We start from the raw sequence: 7,007 nt of genomic DNA, 5'->3' as shown, positions 1-7,007 counted from the left end.
TTTGTTATCAAAAGTTCTGTGTCACATACCATGGTATAAGAAAATACTACCTACTAGGTAAATAATACCAAAATATGTTGCAGGTAACTATTTATATCAAATTGTTATTAATTATTTGAGTGGCATGAGCATTGTAAATAATTTTAACCCAAAGTAAAGAGTTGGTACCCCGCACACTGCAAACTTTTAGTCGGCCGATAGTTAGTTTTGACTCATAATCAGTATGAAGATATGTAGTAGTACGCACGTAAGAAAGATCAGGTATTTAGGCAGCACCACACCGCCGGTAATTATTATTTTTACCAGCCATCACATACCAGACAGTTTATCACCATCGACCAACTATTTAATCCGCAGTGTGTGGGTATTCTTAATCTCAAAAAATGTATTGCTCCAAAATGGTAATTCAATCAATTTAACGGTCCTTTGAAAAATATGAAAGTAGATTTACTAGTTTGTCACAAAAACTGATTAGGTATGAGCTTTAGCGGTGCCCGATTTTGGAAAAAGGAAAATCGCCGTTGAGTGTCTTTTGTAAAGAAATTATTTTATAACAAGGTTTCACGGCTTTTAATTTATTTCATCTTTGAAACGCGAGTTAATATCTTATATATATATATGTAACACTTTTAATCTATTACAAGCTCTTGGGTAGAAATATCGAGTGCACAAAATGGCGTGAACGAACACAATTACATAACGTGATAACTTAGCAATCGCTTCAATTTACACTTCTCTGTACAGATTTGCTTCACTTGGAAACAACGCAATAATATTTCCATATTACCATGTTTTTCAAAATTGACAATTTAGCTCGACTGACTGCGTAAATGTATTTACCTATCTAGAAGTATTGCAGTAAGTAAGTACCTAATCCGCAATCCGCATAAAGTGACATTGGATTCAAGTTTTAGAAGCTTTTTTGTGGTAGACGAAAAATATTTTGGTTGCTTCAAATACTTAGGCCTCTAAAAGCTCTTGAAACGTGAAACAGACCGTACATACTAGGTAGTAGTCTCTTACTATCAAAACTAAGTATAAATATAATGTATTTAGACAGAGCTATATAAACATATTATAACTCTTTTTAAACAAGGATACCTACCTATGATGATGAATATCCTGTGTGCGACTGCTAAAGAATGTGAGAAATGCAACCACGTCAGGATTTCCTTCCTATAGAAACACTAACTTATGGAAAACTAGCCTCGCAGGCGTTGCTCCCAGGGTGCCCATTGTACAGTTTTCATAATCTGTGCACTTCGCACCTCGTACTGGCGAACACAAACTTACTTTGATGCTGATGGGAATGCTTTACAAATGTGATAACATGGTTAAATTGTACTTCTGTGATAGGGAAAGTGGTGGACGGGACGTCAGCCATCACGAGGATTGGAGAATGAAAAAGCATACTGACATAAATTAGTTTCTAATTTCATTAGTAAACTTCATGTAGGTGCTCATTTAGTTTGCTCGAAAGATGATCGAACAAAAAAATATTAAAAAAATGACACCATGAAACTTTAAGATTAGAGTCACGAATTAAACAAAATAATATCTATAAGTAAATATATAACTCAAATAAAATATCAATAACAAGCTCGTTTGTATGAAATTATATCGTAGAATATTACAAGAGTTTCGGTGGCTGCGGCCGCGCACGTTACAACCTTAATAAATAACCTATAAAGCGCATTGTTCTCGGTCAGCCGGCGTGGATAATACCCGATTGTCTCAGGCCCGAGTCAACCACCATTTATAATCCCCACGCAGCATTGTTCAGCTTTTATCTTTTCTATAGCTCATATTTATAGCAGTCGTTAAAGCTGCATTTTTCACGAAAATTAAATGTTTAGTTCAGATTAGCAAAGGTGGTGCGGAACGTAACAGATTTTGATATCAGCCCGTGAAGATATCGCTCTCGCCTTCAAATGATTACTCTTTATCACAGAATATAAAACATGCCACTTCATAGCTTTACGCTTTTTATGTTTCGCCATTTTTATAGTTTATACTGAAATTGTCTTTGGTTTGGCTTGTGGCTCCGACTGGTTGCTGGTGCACACGGGTACTACAGTGGCCTGTTCTTTCCTCGACTCTTACAATCATATCGGGGTAACGTTGGTTGGATCAAAATAACTTAAATTCAAGTTTGTCACTTAAATATTAACTAGTTTTCAGTTAGCAGTTAGCTGCTCCGTCGTACTGCTTAAAGATGAGGAAGAAATTTTCAAATTATCAGTCAGTTTTCAAATTGAAAATGAGATAGTTTGACAAAAACTTATCGTTCATTAAAAATTAATATACCCATACCCATGCTGAAAAACATACAAACACTCAGCCACCACTGGCATATTAATTTAATGTTACAGGAAAATGCAGGTTGTTCATGGTATACCTAGAATCATGCTGAAATATCTTAGTGTATGTAAACATAGGTTTTCCTGACTGTCATTTCTCGATTCTAACTTTTACTGCACGTTTACCACATCTTCATAACTACAATCCGAGAACTTTAAAGTAAATGATTACCATTGTTAGTTGAATACAACTCCTTCAGCATTGTCGTGTAAAAACTAGGTATACGAGCCAGTGACTGGTTTTATTTGATTCCCGCGACATAGCCATAACGTACTAGATGTGATATCCAAGTGAAGTGAAGGGGCACCAATATGCGCATATCGATATTAAATCAATTTGTGTCGAGATGTTTTATTTATTTTTATGATCCTTTAGACATATTTATTTGATTGTCATGCTAATCTGCCAGCGGTGGTAATAACTGGTCTGATGCAAATTGTATTATAACTCTGGAAGAATCGATTCTGTACTTGGAAGTGGTTCGAGATTACCTCATTTATTTATCTGAGTGTTTCAATAGGCATTTAGCAAATGCATCCGATTTACGTGGGAGGTTTCAGGTGTACGATATAGAAGTCAGTACAAAGCCTAAGTTACCCCCTCCCTATATACATAAAGATTATAATTTATATCCAGTCGCACAACTACGTGTTTTGTTCTCTACGAGGCTACGGAGTAGTCTTGCTCATGCTAGCTGAAATAATGGGTAACAAATGACGTTGCTAAGGCCATGGGTTTTATGGATGTTCAGCATTTTAGTCCAGAATAGCCAACAATGATAGCACTGTGACAACATCCTACCTGCCTGTATAAATAGCCTGTCAGGCAGACGCGGCGGCGCGCGCGCAGGATTGTTTTAATCAGCGTGATCGCGCGCCGCCGACTGCGACCACTGCCCGCTATTCATAGAACACCTGGCTTTTATGTGGTTACCAGCCATCGAAGAGTTGATGACAGAAGTATCACTTACTGCCCAGTGAGAATTCAGTTGTTCAGAGGCGATGTTGGAGATTAGAAGATTTGACCAGATAAAGGCACTGCGATTAGTTTTCGGAGTTTTTTACCAAGCGGTAACCAAAAATATTTCTAAAACTGCTTATTTATCTATCACGTCTATCCGCAATAATATTTCATTTTTAAATGCCCTACTGTTTTGAGTGCTTCTGTGTCTTCGCTGCGCAATAATATAATATAATAGCTAATCTCCTGACATGAGAACACCCGCCATAGCCGATAATCGGCTAGGAGGACATCATCATCATCATCACTGTTTTGAGGGGCAGAACGATGGACATGTTTAGGGAAGTCTTTAGTTATGTAGGTACTGTACTTAGTACTTTTCGTTACTGTATGAACGAATATCATCAAATCAATCCTCACTTCTTTGACCTATAGAGAAACTTTTATGACAGTTCTAAAATTTCGAGAAGTCTGGTAAGTAAGGGATTGTCAAGAATTGTTCACTAGTTGTCCTTCTGTACGTAGTTGGTCGCACTGTATGCATCTAACTGTGTGGCTGAAAGCTGTCTGTTGTGTGAGGACAGGATTGTAATGAGGAGGAGTGACGCGGTGAAGGGTGACACCCAGTGGGTGCTCCGTGATAAGTGCCTATCTATAGTAAGTAATGTGTTGAGATAGGCACTCCTTTGTTGTGCTGCTAGGGTGGTAACGGCAAAGGTTCTTATACGTGCATTGACAAGGCAGATCTAAGACTCTTTTCATAATGTGTACCTACTGACGATTTTGTTTAGACCTAAAAAAACTTATCTGAGTATCTATAGACATTTCCTTAGGATTATTTTTCTTTAGTCAAGGATACTTTGGTGCTGGTGATCATTTAAGTATTCGGTAAAAACCCTATTTTCCATTCACCAGAAAAGGTTCGATTGTCTCCCGAGGGGCTCGTAGAGAGGAGAATGAAATTCGATAACTTCATTCACTGCCCTGCTTTTAGCCACTATACCCCCTACACTAAAACCCCCGCACAACATTATTACCGTCAGCGTGCGCTTGCGCAGTATCTTGCGCCCTATTAATATGCGCGGGCGCTTCCCATGCGCCTCAGATCTCAGCGGCGGGCGCCACGCTCCACCGCCAGCGGTAATCGGGCCGCCTACCTTACCCCTTACAGGAACTCCTCTCTTATAAAACCAACCTTATGCTGTAGGGAATATAGCTCATTATAGTTAGCCTCATACTATTGGGTAGTCAATATGTTCAGATGCTATCAGATCTTGAACGTTCTGCTTTTGATTTTAAGGTCGATTTTCAGTTGTTAATGTTCGAAGGGCGTAAAACAACGGAAGCAGTGTAGATGGTATCTGTGCCTTTAATTAGATATTTAATTAAACCAACAGTTGCCTAAAGCGATAATTGGATCATCAATTTGTGTTCAGCAGTCATGTGTCTTTGTTAATGTTTATACCTCGTAGTGAGGAATGAAAATAAGAGAAGTAAAGAATAAAGGTCTTCTCTTCATCATGGTTCGGATATAAACTCGTTGGGTTTAATTGACCATTACTGTGAACTGTAATGGCATTTGTACCAAAATGCATGAGAAATATTCAAAAAAGCAACTAGTTAAGTACCTGTGCGTGTAATATTTTTTTATGTAAGCATGCAGCAACATAGCCAACGTTTCATGCAGTTTAGATATTTTAAATTGGACCAAGTTTTGCATTTATGCAATCTTTAGCTAGGTACAGATCAGATCAAAAACCTAAGAAATGCAATACGTAAGTACTTATTAAGTTTCAAGTTTAGTGTCGAGGAGTTAAAAAGCAATACCAGCCGAGAATAGCCTATCGAATTAAAAGATAAACTTTACGATTAGAACACATTGCCAAACTGTTTCGAAATAGTTGCAGTTTTGATTGAAAAAATAAAGTCTAATTGGGTATAGTATATGCCGAGTTTCTCTGTTTCTCAGTGTTACCTCTTAAATAATTTAAGTAGCATGTAGGTATAACCCATATAAATTGGTTTAAAAGAGAACAATATGCTAGTTTCCCATAGACATTATAAACTGTTGCTATGAAATTATCAACCGACAGGCAATTGAAAGGGAATCAATCTACATACTTCCGAGTTCCCAGTTCAAATATCTTAGGCGCCACGAACAAACACGGGACAAATCCGTTTTTCATAACAAAACGCCGCAGCCGTCACGCTGACGACACGCACGTCAAACTCGTCGGCACACACACAAACAGACACGCAGACAGATACGTGTAACACATAGGGACATGTCACAATGTGTAGATGTGACAGCCCTTGCGGTATCGATATCAAAGACGCCGCCCTTCCCACCAAGTCCTGAGATCATGTCACAGGGTTACCAGAGAATTGCTTTGTGAAAATCAAACGGAGGAGCCAGTCGATTCAGCGAAAATACTTTTTCCGATGTTGTAGAATTCCAATAGTGTATACCTACGTGTAAACTATAGTTGAATGTTATTATTAATCATATGCGTGCTGTACAAATATTTGCACGACTGAAGCTGGGGTAGCCACTAAAAAGTCTGTGACCTCTACCTTATCTAGTAGTCTTATTCAATCAATAGCCTTCCTCGACATGTGCGCCGTGAAACAATTTCTGATATCAGACCAGAAACTCTTGAGATGAGTATGATCAAACAAACAAACAAACTGATCCACTTTATAGCACTAAGACAGAAAATTCTCATCTCATTTAATTCTAAGAGAGCTGAACAGCATTTATGATGCTAAATTATCGGTATCTACCCACTTCAATAATTTCCCTCGATTGTTTCAAGATGACAGACTGCAGCAGATAGTAGTACTGGCAGCCCTGTAAGTGGATCTGATATCACAGTCGTCATGTGATGTTCATTAACTGCTCCCTGTAACTGCAAGTGTTGTGTTTCAGCCACAAACTAACTGTCGCGCCTCTTGTTAACCTTTTTACTAAGATTCCGGGTTACTTAGTTTCCTTGTGTAATTCTACTCCTTAAATTCCACACATTTCAAAAGCATGAACATTGCTTTACTTATGAAAACACGGTTAAAGTAAACTTTAATCGGGAGCACGGAAGACGCGTCGGCTCAGTAGCTGTAATCATTGATGATCAATAATTCAATAAAAGAAGTTAATGTAGGATGACTGTAGAAAAACAGTTAGCGAACAGAAGCTTTCCCGAGCACAAACACGGGCTACTCGCTTGAGCAAATGTTTGAGAGTCGGTATTTGCCGAGCGGCGAGCGTGCCGCCTCACTCGGCCGCCTCCGGTCGCCCTCGGCTGCGGTCGGCCGCGCGACGGTGCACCTCTGCGCCCGCGCAGTATCTGCTACGCTTTTAATTCGGTTACATTATTGCGTTTTTTTTTTAAATTATGTAAGATTGAGTTGTTTTGCAGTACTTAGTATTAAGCTGTGAACAGAATAGTACCTATAAAATATCCTTTTATCTATAGGCCAAAGTGTCTGACGGCGGCACGAAAAGTGCTGAAAACTTACGGAAAGTTTAAAAAGTTAATAATCCGTGAAACATCTGTAAAACTATTTTGATTTAATATTGTCGTAAACAGCAATCATTACATCAGTTAGTGCACTGAATTATTATGTTATTTGTTTACGCCATGAACCAATAGGTACCTAAGTTACCTACTACTGTAGTACTACTGTAG

Source organism: Helicoverpa zea, chromosome 20, assembly GCF_022581195.2.
Source record: "Helicoverpa zea isolate HzStark_Cry1AcR chromosome 20, ilHelZeax1.1, whole genome shotgun sequence".
NCBI lineage: Eukaryota > Metazoa > Arthropoda > Insecta > Lepidoptera > Noctuidae > Helicoverpa > Helicoverpa zea.
The sequence above is the reverse complement of the archived record's forward strand: the minus strand, read 5'-3'. Positions refer to the sequence as shown.